The following is a 13,772-nucleotide window of genomic DNA, read 5'->3' as shown; positions in this document are numbered from 1 at the left end:
CCAGCCACTGTCTCTGGCTCCTTCAACACACTGCCTGCTTCCAGCCACTGTCCCTGACTCCTTCAACCCACTGCCTGCTTCCTGCCACTGTCACCGGCTCCTTCAACCCACTGCCTGCTTCCATCCACTGTCACTGACTCCTTCAACCCACTGCCTGCTTCCAGCCACTGTCTCTGGCTCCTTCAACCCACTGCCTGCTTCCATCCAGTGTCACTGACTCCTTCAACCCACTGCCTGCTTCCAGCCACTGTCACTGGCTCCTTCAACCCACTGCCTGCTTCCAGCCACTGTCTCTGGCTCCTTCAACCCACTGCCTGCTTCCATCCAGTGTCACTGACTCCTTCAACCCACTGCCTGCTTCCAGCCACTGTCCCTGACTCCTTCAACCCACTGTCTGCTTCCAGCCACTGTCCCTGGCTCCTTCAACCCACTGCCTGCTTCCAGCCACTGTCACCGGCTCCTTCAACCCACTGCCTGCTTCCAGCCACTGTCTCTGGCTCCTTCAACCCACTGCCTGCTTCCAGCCACTGTCCCTGGCTCCTTCAACCCACTGCCTGCTTCCAGACACTGTCACTGGCTCCTTCAACCCACTGCCTGCTTCCAGCCACTGTCTCTGACTCCTTCAACCCACTGCCTGCTTCCAGCCACTGTCTCTGGCTCCTTCAACCCACTGCCTGCTTCCAGCCACTGTCCCTGACTCCTTCAACCCACTGCCTGCTTCCAGACACTGTCACCGGCTCCTTCAACCCACTGCCTGCTTCCAGCCACTGTCACCGGCTCCTTCAACCCACTGCCTGCTTCCAGCCACTGTCCCTGGCTCCTTCAACCCACTGCCTCCTTCCATCCACTGTCCCTGACTCCTTCAACCCACTGCCTGCTTCCAGCCACTGTCCCTGGCTCCTTCAACCCACTGCCTGCTTCCAGCCACTGTCACCGGCTCCTTCAACCCACTGCCTGCTTCCAGCCACTGTCTCTGGCTCCTTCAACCCACTGCCTGCTTCCAGCCACTGTCTCTGGCTCCTTCAACCCACTGCCTGCTTCCAGCCACTGTCTCTGGCTCCTTCAACCCACTGCCTGCTTCCAGCCACTGTCCCTGGCTCCTTCAACCCACTGCCTGCTTCCATCCACTGTCACCGGCTCCTTCAACCCACTGGCTGCTTCCAGCCACTGTCACTGGCTCCTTCAACCCACTGCCTGCTTCCATCCACTGTCTCTGGCTCCTTCAACCCACTGCCTGCTTCCAGCCACTGTCACCGGCTCCTTCAACCCACTGCCTGCTTCCAGCCACTGTCCCTGGCTCCTTCAACCCACTGCCTGCTTCCAGCCACTGTCCCTGGCTCCTTCAACCCACTGCCTGCTTCCATCCACTGTCTCTGGCTCCTTCAACCCACTGGCTGCTTCCAGCCACTGTCCCTGGCTCCTTCAACCCACTGCCTGCTTCCAGCCACTGTCACCGGCTCCTTCAACCCACTGCCTGCTTCCATCCACTGTCTCTGGCTCCTTCAACCCACTGGCTGCTTCCAGCCACTGTCCCTGGCTCCTTCAACCCACTGCCTGCTTCCAGCCACTGTCCCTGGCTCCTTCAACCCACTGCCTGCTTCCATCCACTGTCCCTGGCTCCTTCAACCCACTGCCTGCTTCCGGCCACTGCCTCTGGCTCCTTCAACCCACTGCCTGCTTCCAGCCACTGTCACCGGCTCCTTCAACCCACTGCCTGCTTCCAGCCACTGTCACCGGCTCCTTCAACCCACTGCCTGCTTCCGGCCACTGCCTCTGGCTCCTTCAACCCACTGCCTGCTTCCAGCCACTGTCACCGGCTCCTTCAACCCACTGCCTGCTTCCAGCCACTGTCACCGGCTCCTTCAACCCACTGCCTGCTTCCAGCCACTGTCCCTGACTCCTTCAACCCACTGCCTGCTTCCAGCCACTGTCCCTGGCTCCTTCAACCCACTGCCTGCTTCCAGCCACTGTCACCGGCTCCTTCAACCCACTGCCTGCCTCCATCCAGTGTCACCGGCTCCTTCAACCCACTGCCTGCTTCCAGCCACTGTCCCTGGCTCCTTCAACCCACTGCCTGCCTCCATCCAGTGTCACCGGCTCCTTCAACCCACAGCCTGCTTCCAGCAACTGTCACCGGCTCCTTCAACCCACTGCCTGCTTCCAGCCACTGTCACCGGCTCCTTCAACCCACTGCCTGCTTCCAGCCACTGTCACCGGCTCCTTCAACCCACTGCCTGCTTCCAGCAACTGTCACCGGCTCCTTCAACCCACTGCCTGCTTCCATCCACTGTCACCGGCTCCTTCAACCCACTGCCAGCTTCCAGCCACTGTCACCGGCTCCTTCAACCCACTGCCTGCTTCCAGCAACTGTCACCGGCTCCTTCAACCCACTGCCAGCTTCCAGCCACTGTCACCGGCTCCTTCAACCTACTGCCAGCTTCCAGCCACTGTCACCGGCTCCTTCAACCCACTGCCTGCTTCCAGCCACTGCCACCGGCTCCTTCAACCCACTGCCTGCTTCCAGCTACTGTCCATGGCTCCTTCAACCCACTGCCTGCTTCCAGCAACTGTCACCGGCTCCTTCAACCCACTGCCTGCTTCCATCCACTGTCACCGGCTCCTTCAACCCACTGCCTGCTTCCAGCCACTGTCCCTGGCTCCTTCAACCCACTGCCTGCTTCCAGCCACTGTCACTGGCTCCTTCAACCCACTGCCAGCTTCCATCCAGTGTCACCGGCTCCTTCAACACACTGCCTGCTTCCAGCCACTGTCACTGACTCCTTCAACCCACTGCCTGCTTCCATCCACTGTCACCGGCTCCTTCAACCCACTGCCTGCTTCCAGCCACTGTCCCTGGCTCCTTCAACCCACTGCCTGCTTCCAGCCACTGTCCCTGACTCCTTCAACCCACTGCCAGCTTCCAGCCACTGTCTCTGGCTCCATCAACCCACTGCCTGCTTCCAGCCACTGTCACCGGCTCCTTCAACCCACTGCCTGCTTCCAGCCACTGTCACCGGCTCCTTCAACCCACTGCCTGCTTCCAGCCACTGTGCCTGTCTCCTTCAACCCACTGCCTGCTTCCAGCCACTGTCCCTGGCTCCTTCAACCCACTGCCTGCTTCCAGCCACTGTCACCGGCTCCTTCAACCCACTGCCTGCTTCCATCCACTGTCACCGGCTCCTTCAACCTGCTGCCAGCTTCCATCCAGTGTCACCGGCTCCTTCAACCCACTGCCTGCTTCCAGCCACTGTCTCTGGCTCCTTCAACCCACTGCCTGCTTCCAGCCACTGTCACCGGCTCCTTCAACCCACTGCCTGCTTCCATCCAGTGTCCCTGGCTCCTTCAACCCACTGCCTGCCTCCATCCAGTGTCACCGGCTCCTTCAACCCACTGCCTGCTTCCAGCCACTGTCTCTGGCTCCTTCAACCCACTGCCTGCTTCCAGCCACTGTCTCTGGCTCCTTCCAGCCACTGCCTGCTTCCAGCCACTGTCCCTGGCTCCTTCAACCCACTGCCTGCTTCCAGCCACTGTCACTGACTCCTTCAACCTACTGCCAGCTTCCATCCAGTGTCACCGGCTCCTTCAACCCACTGCCTGCTTCCAGCCACTGTCCCTGACTCCTTCAACCCACTGCCTGCTTCCAGCCACTGTCACCGGCTCCTTCAACCCACTGCCTGCTTCCAGCCACTGACTCTGGCTCCTTCAACCCACTGCCTGCTTCCAGCCACTGTCTCTGGCTCCTTCAACCCACTGCCTGCTTCCATCCAGTGTCACTGACTCCTTCAACCCACTGCCTGCTTCCATCCACTGTCACCGGCTCCTTCAACCCACTGCCTGCTTCCAGCCACTGTCACTGACTCCTTCAACCCACTGCCTGCTTCCAGCCACTGTCACCGGCTCCTTCAACCCACTGCCTGCTTCCATCCACTGTCACTGACTCCTTCAACCGACTGCCTGCTTCCAGCCACTGTCACCGGCTCCTTCAACCCACTGCCTGCTTCCAGCCACTGTCACCGACTCCTTCAACCCACTGCCTGCTTCCAGCCACTGTCTCTGGCTCCTTCAACCCACTGCCTGCTTCCAGCCACTGTCTCTGGCTCCTTCAACCCACTGCCTGCTTCCAGCCACTGTCACCTGCTCCTTCAACCCACTGCCTGCTTCCAGCCACTGTCTCTGGCTCCTTCAACCCACTGCCTGCTTCCAGCCACTGTCCCTGGCTCCTTCAACCCACTGCCTGCTTCCTGCCACTGTCACCGGCTCCTTCAACCCTCTGCCTGCTTCCAGCAACTGTCCCTGGCTCCTTCAACCCACTGCCTGCTTCCAGCAACTGTCACTGGCTCCTTCAACCCACTGCCTGCTTCCAGCCACTGTCTCTGGCTCCTTCAACCCACTGCCTGCTTCCATCCACTGTCACCGGCTCCTTCAACCCACTGGCTGCTTCCAGCAACTGTCACCGGCTCCTTCAACCCACTGCCTGCTTCCAGCCACTGTCCCTGGCTCCTTCAACCCACTGCCTGCTTCCATCCACTGTCCCTGGCTCCTTCAACCCACTGCCTGCTTCCATCCAGTGTCACCGGCTCCTTCAACCCACTGCCTGCTTCCATCCAGTGTCACCGGCTCCTTCAACCCACTGCCTGCTTCCAGCCACTGTCACCGCCTCCTTCAACCCACTGCCTGCTTCCAGCCACTGTCACCGGCTCCTTCAACCCACTGCCTGCTTCCATCCAGTGTCACCGGCTCCTTCAACCCACTGCCTGCTTCCAGCCACTGTCACCGGCTCCTTCAACCCACTGCCTGCTTCCATCCACTGTCACCGGCTCCTTCAACCCACTGCCTGCTTCCAGCCACTGTCTCTGGCTCCTTCAACCCACTGCCTGCTTCCATCCAGTGTCACCGGCTCCTTCAACCCACTGCCTGCTTCCAGCCACTGTCTCTAGCTCTTTCAACCCACTGCCTGCTTCCATCCAGTGTCACCGGCTCCTTCAACCCACTGCCTGCTTCCAGCCACTGTCCCTGGCTCCTTCAACCCACTGCCTGCTTCCAGCCACTGTCACTGACTCCTTCAACCCACTGCCTGCTTCCAGCCACTGTCACCGGCTCCTTCAACCCACTGCCTGCTTCCAGCCACTGTCACCGGCTCCTTCAACCCACTGCCTGCTTCCAGCCACTGTCACCGGCTCCTTCAACCCACTGCCTGCTTCCATCCAGTGTCCCTGGCTCCTTCAACCCACTGCCTGCCTCCATCCAGTGTCACCGGCTCCTTCAACCCACTGCCTGCTTCCAGCCACTGTCACCGGCTCCTTCAACCCACTGCCTGCTTCCATCCACTGTCTCTGGCTCCTTCCAGCCACTGCCTGCTTCCAGCCACTGTCCCTGGCTCCTTCAACCCACTGCCTGCTTCCAGCCACTGTCACCGGCTCCTTCAACCCACTGCCTGCTTCCAGCCACTGTCACCGGCTCCTTCAACCCACTGCCTGCTTCCAGACACTGTCACCGGCTCCTTCAACCCACTGCCTGCTTCCATCCACTGTCCCTGACTCCTTCAACCCACTGCCTGCTTCCAGCCACTGTCACCGGCTCCGTCAACCCACTGCCTGCTTCCAGCCACTGTCCCTGACTCCTTCAACCCACTGCCTGCTTCCAGCCACTGTCACCGGCTCCTTCAACCCACTGCCTGCTTCCAGCCACTGTCTCTGGCTCCTTCAACCCACTGCCTGCTTCCAGCCACTGTCTCTGGCTCCTTCAACCCACTGCCTGCTTCCAGCCACTGTCACCTGCTCCTTCAACCCACTGCCTGCTTCCAGCCACTGTCTCTGGCTCCTTCAACCCACTGCCTGCTTCCAGCCACTGTCTCTGGCTCCTTCAACCCACTGCCTGCTTCCAGCCACTGTCCCTGGCTCCTTCAACCCACTGCCTGCTTCCAGCAACTGTCACCGGCTCCTTCAACCCACTGCCTGCTTCCATCCACTGTCACCGGCTCCTTCAACCCACTGCCTGCTTCCAGCCACTGTCACCGGCTCCTTCAACCCACTGGCTGCTTCCAGCAACTGTCACCGGCTCCTTCAACCCACTGCCAGCTTCCATCCAGTGTCACCGGCTCCTTCAACCCACTGCCTGCTTCCATCCAGTGTCACCGGCTCCTTCACCACACTGCCTGCTTCCAGCCACTGTCCCTGACTCCTTCAACCCACTGCCTGCTTCCATCCACTGTCACTGACTCCTTCAACCCACTGCCAGCTTCCATCCACTGTCACCGGCTCCTTCAACCCACTGCCTGCTTCCATCCACTGTCACCGGCTCCTTCAACCCACTGGCTGCTTCCAGCCACTGTCACCGGCTCCTTCAACCCACTGCCTGCTTCCAGCCACTGTCACCGCCTCCTTCAACCCACTGCCTGCTTCCAGCCACTGTCCCTGGCTCCTTCAACCCACTGCCTGCTTCCATCCACTGTCACTGACTCCTTCAACCCACTGCCAGCTTCCATCCAGTGTCACCGGCTCCTTCAACCCACTGCCTGCTTCCATCCAGTGTCACCGGCTCCTTCAACCCACTGCCTGCTTCCATCCACTGTCACTGACTCCTTCAACCCACTGCCAGCTTCCAGCCACTGTCACCGGCTCCTTCACCACACTGCCTGCTTCCAGCCACTGTCCCTGACTCCTTCAACCCACTGCCTGCTTCCAGCCACTGTCACCGGCTCCTTCAACCCACTGCCTGCTTCCAGCCACTGTCACCGGCTCCTTCAACCCACTGCCTGCTTCCAGCCACTGTCACCGGCTCCTTCAACCCACTGCCTGCTTCCAGCCACTGTCCCTGACTCCTTCAACCCACTGCCTGCTTCCAGCCACTGTCCCTGGCTCCTTCAACCCACTGCCTGCTTCCAGCCACTGTCTCTGGCTCCTTCAACCCACTGCCTGCTTCCATCCAGTGTCACCGGCTCCTTCAACCCACTGCCTGCTTCCAGCCACTGTCTCTGGCTCCTTCAACCCCTGCCTGCTTCCATCCAGTGTCACCGGCTCCTTCAACCCACTGCCTGCTTCCAGCCACTGTCCCTGGCTCCTTCAACCCACTGCCTGCTTCCAGCCACTGTCACTGACTCCTTCAACCCACTGCCTGCTTCCAGCCACTGTCACCGGCTCCTTCAACCCACTGCCTGCTTCCAGCCACTGTCTCTGGCTCCTTCAACCCACTGCCTGCTTCCAGCCACTGTCACTGACTCCTTCAACCCACTGCCTGCTTCCAGCCACTGTCACCGGCTCCTTCAACCCACTGCCTGCTTCCATCCAGTGTCCCTGGCTCCTTCAACCCACTGCCTGCCTCCATCCAGTGTCACCGGCTCCTTCAACCCACTGCCTGCTTCCAGCCACTGTGTCTGGCTCCTTCAACCCACTGCCTGCTTCCAGCCACTGTCTCTGGCTCCTTCCAGCCACTGCCTGCTTCCAGCCACTGTCCCTGGCTCCTTCAACCCACTGCCTGCTTCCAGCCACTGTCACTGACTCCTTCAACCTACTGCCAGCTTCCATCCAGTGTCACCGGCTCCTTCAACCTACTGCCAGCTTCCAGCCACTGTCACCGGCTCCTTCAACCCACTGCCTGCTTCCAGCCACTGTCTCTGGCTCCTTCAACACACTGCCTGCTTCCAGCCACTGTCCCTGACTCCTTCAACCCACTGCCTGCTTCCTGCCACTGTCACCGGCTCCTTCAACCCACTGCCTGCTTCCATCCACTGTCACTGACTCCTTCAACCCACTGCCTGCTTCCAGCCACTGTCTCTGGCTCCTTCAACCCACTGCCTGCTTCCATCCAGTGTCACTGACTCCTTCAACCCACTGCCTGCTTCCAGCCACTGTCACTGACTCCTTCAACCCACTGCCTGCTTCCAGCCACTGTCACTGACTCCTTCAACCCACTGCCTGCTTCCAGCCACTGTCCCTGACTCCTTCAACCCACTGTCTGCTTCCAGCCACTGTCCCTGGCTCCTTCAACCCACTGCCTGCTTCCAGCCACTGTCACCGGCTCCTTCAACCCACTGCCTGCTTCCAGCCACTGTCTCTGGCTCCTTCAACCCACTGCCTGCTTCCAGCCACTGTCCCTGGCTCCTTCAACCCACTGCCTGCTTCCAGACACTGTCACTGGCTCCTTCAACCCACTGCCTGCTTCCAGCCACTGTCTCTGACTCCTTCAACCCACTGCCTGCTTCCAGCCACTGTCTCTGGCTCCTTCAACCCACTGCCTGCTTCCAGCCACTGTCCCTGACTCCTTCAACCCACTGCCTGCTTCCAGACACTGTCACCGGCTCCTTCAACCTACTGCCTGCTTCCAGCCACTGTCACTGGCTCCTTCAACCCACTGCCTGCTTCCAGCCACTGTCACCGGCTCCTTCAACCCACTGCCTGCTTCCAGCCACTGTCCCTGGCTCCTTCAACCCACTGCCTCCTTCCATCCACTGTCCCTGACTCCTTCAACCCACTGCCTGCTTCCAGCCACTGTCACCGGCTCCTTCAACCCACTGCCTGCTTCCAGCCACTGTCTCTGGCTCCTTCAACCCACTGCCTGCTTCCAGCCACTGTCTCTGGCTCCTTCAACCCACTGCCTGCTTCCAGCCACTGTCTCTGGCTCCTTCAACCCACTGCCTGCTTCCAGCCACTGTCCCTGGCTCCTTCAACCCACTGCCTGCTTCCATCCACTGTCACCGGCTCCTTCAACCCACTGGCTGCTTCCAGCCACTGTCACTGGCTCCTTCAACCCACTGCCTGCTTCCATCCACTGTCTCTGGCTCCTTCAACCCACTGCCTGCTTCCAGCCACTGTCACCGGCTCCTTCAACCCACTGCCTGCTTCCAGCCACTGTCCCTGGCTCCTTCAACCCACTGCCTGCTTCCAGCCACTGTCCCTGGCTCCTTCAACCCACTGCCTGCTTCCATCCACTGTCTCTGGCTCCTTCAACCCACTGGCTGCTTCCAGCCACTGTCCCTGGCTCCTTCAACCCACTGCCTGCTTCCATCCACTGTCTCTGGCTCCTTCAACCCACTGCCTGCTTCCAGCCACTGTCCCTGGCTCCTTCAACCCACTGCCTGCTTCCAGCCACTGTCTCTGGCTCCTTCAACCCACTGCCTGCTTCCATCCACTGTCTCTGGCTCCTTCAACCCACTGGCTGCTTCCAGCCACTGTCCCTGGCTCCTTCAACCCACTGCCTGCTTCCAGCCACTGTCCCTGGCTCCTTCAACCCACTGCCTGCTTCCATCCACTGTCCCTGGCTCCTTCAACCCACTGCCTGCTTCCGGCCACTGCCTCTGGCTCCTTCAACCCACTGCCTGCTTCCAGCCACTGTCACCGGCTCCTTCAACCCACTGCCTGCTTCCAGCCACTGTCACCGGCTCCTTCAACCCACTGCCTGCTTCCGGCCACTGCCTCTGGCTCCTTCAACCCACTGCCTGCTTCCAGCCACTGTCACCGGCTCCTTCAACCCACTGCCTGCTTCCAGCCACTGTCACCGGCTCCTTCAACCCACTGCCTGCTTCCAGCCACTGTCCCTGACTCCTTCAACCCACTGCCTGCTTCCAGCCACTGTCCCTGGCTCCTTCAACCCACTGCCTGCCTCCATCCAGTGTCACCGGCTCCTTCAACCCACTGCCTGCTTCCAGCCACTGTCCCTGGCTCCTTCAACCCACTGCCTGCCTCCATCCAGTGTCACCGGCTCCTTCAACCCACAGCCTGCTTCCAGCAACTGTCACCGGCTCCTTCAACCCACTGCCTGCTTCCAGCCACTGTCACCGGCTCCTTCAACCCACTGCCTGCTTCCAGCCACTGTCACCGGCTCCTTCAACCCACTGCCTGCTTCCAGCAACTGTCACCGGCTCCTTCAACCCACTGCCTGCTTCCAGCCACTGTCACCGCCTCCTTCAACCCACTGCCTGCTTCCAGCAACTGTCACCGGCTCCTTCAACCCACTGCCAGCTTCCAGCCACTGTCACCGGCTCCTTCAACCTACTGCCAGCTTCCAGCCACTGTCACCGGCTCCTTCAACCCACTGCCTGCTTCCAGCCACTGCCACCGGCTCCTTCAACCCACTGCCTGCTTCCAGCTACTGTCCCTGGCTCCTTCAACCCACTGCCTGCTTCCAGCAACTGTCACCGGCTCCTTCAACCCACTGCCTGCTTCCATCCACTGTCACCGGCTCCTTCAACCCACTGCCTGCTTCCAGCCACTGTCCCTGGCTCCTTCAACCCACTGCCTGCTTCCAGCCACTGTCACTGGCTCCTTCAACCCACTGCCAGCTTCCATCCAGTGTCACCGGCTCCTTCAACACACTGCCTGCTTCCAGCCACTGTCACTGACTCCTTCAACCCACTGCCTGCTTCCATCCACTGTCACCGGCTCCTTCAACCCACTGCCTGCTTCCAGCAACTGTCACCGGCTCCTTCAACCCACTGCCAGCTTCCAGCCACTGTCACCGGCTCCTTCAACCTACTGCCAGCTTCCATCCAGTGTCACCGACTCCTTCAACCCACTGCCTGCCTCCATCCAGTGTCACCGGCTCCTTCAACCCACTGCCTGCTTCCAGCCACTGTCACCGGCTCCTTCAACCCACTGCCTGCTTCCAGCCACTGTCCCTGACTCCTTCAACCCACTGCCTGCTTCCAGCCACTGTCACCGGCTCCTTCAACCCACTGCCTGCTTCCATCCACTGTCTCTGGCTCCTTCAACCCACTGCCTGCTTCCAGCCACTGCCTCTGGCTCCTTCAACCCACTGCCTGCTTCCATCCACTGTCACCGGCTCCTTCAACCCACTGCCTGCTTCAATCCACTGTCATCGGCTCCTTCAACCCACTGCCTGCTTCCATCCACTGTCACCTGCTCCTTCAACCCACTGCCTGCTTCCAGCCACTGTCACCGGCTCCTTCAACCCACTGCCTGCTTCCAGCCACTGTCTCTGGCTCCTTCAACCCCTGCCTGCTTCCATCCAGTGTCACCGGCTCCTTCAACCCACTGCCTGCTTCCAGCCACTGTCTCTGGCTCCTTCAACCCACTGCCTGCTTCCAGCCACTATCCCTGACTCCTTCAACCCACTGCCTGCTTCCTGCCACTGTCACCGGCTCCTTCAACCCTCTGCCTGCTTCCATCCAGTGTCACCGGCTCCTTCAACCTACTGCCAGCTTCCAGCCACTGTCACCGGCTCCTTCAACCCACTGCCTGCTTCCAGCCACTGTCACCGGCTCCTTCAACCCACTGCCTGCTTCCAGCCACTGTCTCTGGCTCCTTCAACCCACTGCCTGCTTCCATCCACTGTCTCTGGCTCCTTCAACCCACTGCCTGCTTCCATCCACTGTCTCTGGCACCTTCAACCCACTGCCTGCTTCCATCCACTGTCTCTGGCTCCTTCAACCAACTGACTGCTTCCAGCCACTGTCTCTGGCTCCTTCAACCCACTGCCTGCTTCCAGCCACTGTCTCTGGCTCCTTCAACCCACTGCCTGCTTCCAGCCACTGTCTCTGGCTCCTTCCAGCCACTGTCTCTGGCTCCTTCCAGCCACTGCCTGCTTCCAGCCACTGTCTCTGGCTCCTTCAACCCACTGCCTGCTTCTTTCCACTGTCTCTGGCTCCTTCAACCCACTGCCTGCTTCCAGCCACTGTCTCTGGCTCCTTCAACCCACTGCCAGCTTCCATCCACTGTCTCTGTCTCCTTCAACCCACTGCCTGCTTCCATCCACTGTCCCTGGCTCCTTCAACCCACTGCCTGCTTCCGGCCACTGTCTCTGGCTCCTTCAACCCACTGCCTGCTTCCAGCCACTGCCTCTGGCTCCTTCAACCCTCTGCCTGCTTCCAGCCACTGCCACTGGCTCCTTCACCCCACTGTCACTGGCTCCTTCACCCCACTGTCACTGGCCCCTTCACCTCACTGACACTGGCCCCTTCACCCCACTGTCACTGGTTCCTTCACCCCACTGTTACTGGCTCCTTCAACCCACTGCCACTGGCTCCTTCAACCCACTGCCACTGGCTCCTTCACCCCACTGTCACTGGCTCCTTCACCCCACTGTCACTGGCTACTTCACCCCACTGTCACTGGCTACTTCACCCCACTGTCACTGGCTACTTCACCCCACTGTCACTGGCTCCTTCACCCCACTGTCACTGGCTCCTTCACCCCACTGTCACTGGCTCCTTCACCCCACTGCCACTGGCTCCTTCAGCCCACTGCCACAGGCTCCTTCAGCCCACTGCCACTGGCTCCTTCAGCCCACTGCCACTGGCTCCTTCAGCCCACTGCCACTGGCTCCTTCAGCCCACTGCCGCTGGCTCCTTCAGCCCACTGCCGCTGGCTCCTTCAGCCCACAGCCTCTGGCTCCTTCAGCCCACTGCCACTGGCTCCTTCACCCCACTGCCACTGGCTCCTTCACCCCACTGCCACTGGCTCCTTCACCCCACTGCCACTGGCTCCTTCACCCCACTGCCACTGGCTCCTTCACCCCACTGCCACTGGCTCCTTCACCCCACTGCCACTGGCTCCTTCACCCCACTGCCACTGGCTCCTTCACCCCACTGCCACTGGCTCCTTCACCCCACTGCCACTGGCTCCTTCACCCCACTGTCACTGGCTCCTTCAACCCACTGCCTGCTTCCAGCCACTGTCCCTGGCTCCTTCAACCCACTGCCTGCTTCCAGCCACTGTCACTGACTCCTTCAACCCACTGCCTGCTTCCAGCCACTGTGTCTGGCTCCTTCAACCCACTGCCTGCCTCCATCCAGTGTCACCGGCTCCTTCAACCCACTGCCTGCTTCCAGCCACTGTGTCTGGCTCCTTCAACCCACTGCCTGCTTCCAGCCACTGTCTCTGGCTCCTTCCAGCCACTGCCTGCTTCCAGCCACTGTCCCTGGCTCCTTCAACCCACTGCCTGCTTCCAGCCACTGTCACTGACTCCTTCAACCTACTGCCAGCTTCCATCCAGTATCACCGGCTCCTTCAACCCACTGCCTGCTTCCAGCCACTGTCTCTGGCTCCTTCAACACACTGCCTGCTTCCAGCCACTGTCCCTGACTCCTTCAACCCACTGCCTGCTTCCAGCCACTGTCACCGGCTCCTTCAACCCACTGCCTGCTTCCATCCACTGTGACTGACTCCTTCAACCCACTGCCTGCTTCCATCCAGTGTCACTGACTCCTTCAACCCACTGCCTGCTTCCAGCCACTGTCACTGACTCCTTCAACCCACTGCCTGCTTCCAGCCACTGTCACTGACTCCTTCAACCCACTGCCTGCTTCCAGCCACTGTCACTGACTCCTTCAACCCACTGCCTGCTTCCAGCCACTGTCCCTGGCTCCTTCAACCCACTGCCTGCTTCCAGCCACTGTCACCGGCTCCTTCAACCCACTGCCTGCTTCCAGCCACTGTCTCTGGCTCCTTCAACCCACTGCCTGCTTCCAGCCACTGTCCCTGGCTCCTTCAACCCACTGCCTGCTTCCAGACACTGTCACTGGCTCCTTCAACCCACTGCCTGCTTCCAGACACTGTCACCGGCTCCTTCAACCCACTGCCTCCTTCCATCCACTGTCCCTGACTCCTTCAACCCACTGCCTGCTTCCAGCCACTGTCACCGGCTCCTTCAACCCACTGCCTGCTTCCAGCCACTGTCACCGGCTCCTTCAACCCACTGCCTGCTTCCAGCCACTGTCCCTGGCTCCTTCAACCCACTGCCTGCTTCCAGCCACTGTCCCTGACTCCTTCAACCCACTGCCTGCTTCCAGCCACTGTCACCGGCTCCTTCAACCCACT

Source organism: Scyliorhinus torazame, chromosome 20, assembly GCF_047496885.1.
Source record: "Scyliorhinus torazame isolate Kashiwa2021f chromosome 20, sScyTor2.1, whole genome shotgun sequence".
In the NCBI taxonomy this organism is placed as follows: domain Eukaryota; kingdom Metazoa; phylum Chordata; class Chondrichthyes; order Carcharhiniformes; family Scyliorhinidae; genus Scyliorhinus; species Scyliorhinus torazame.
The sequence above is the reverse complement of the archived record's forward strand: the minus strand, read 5'-3'. Positions refer to the sequence as shown.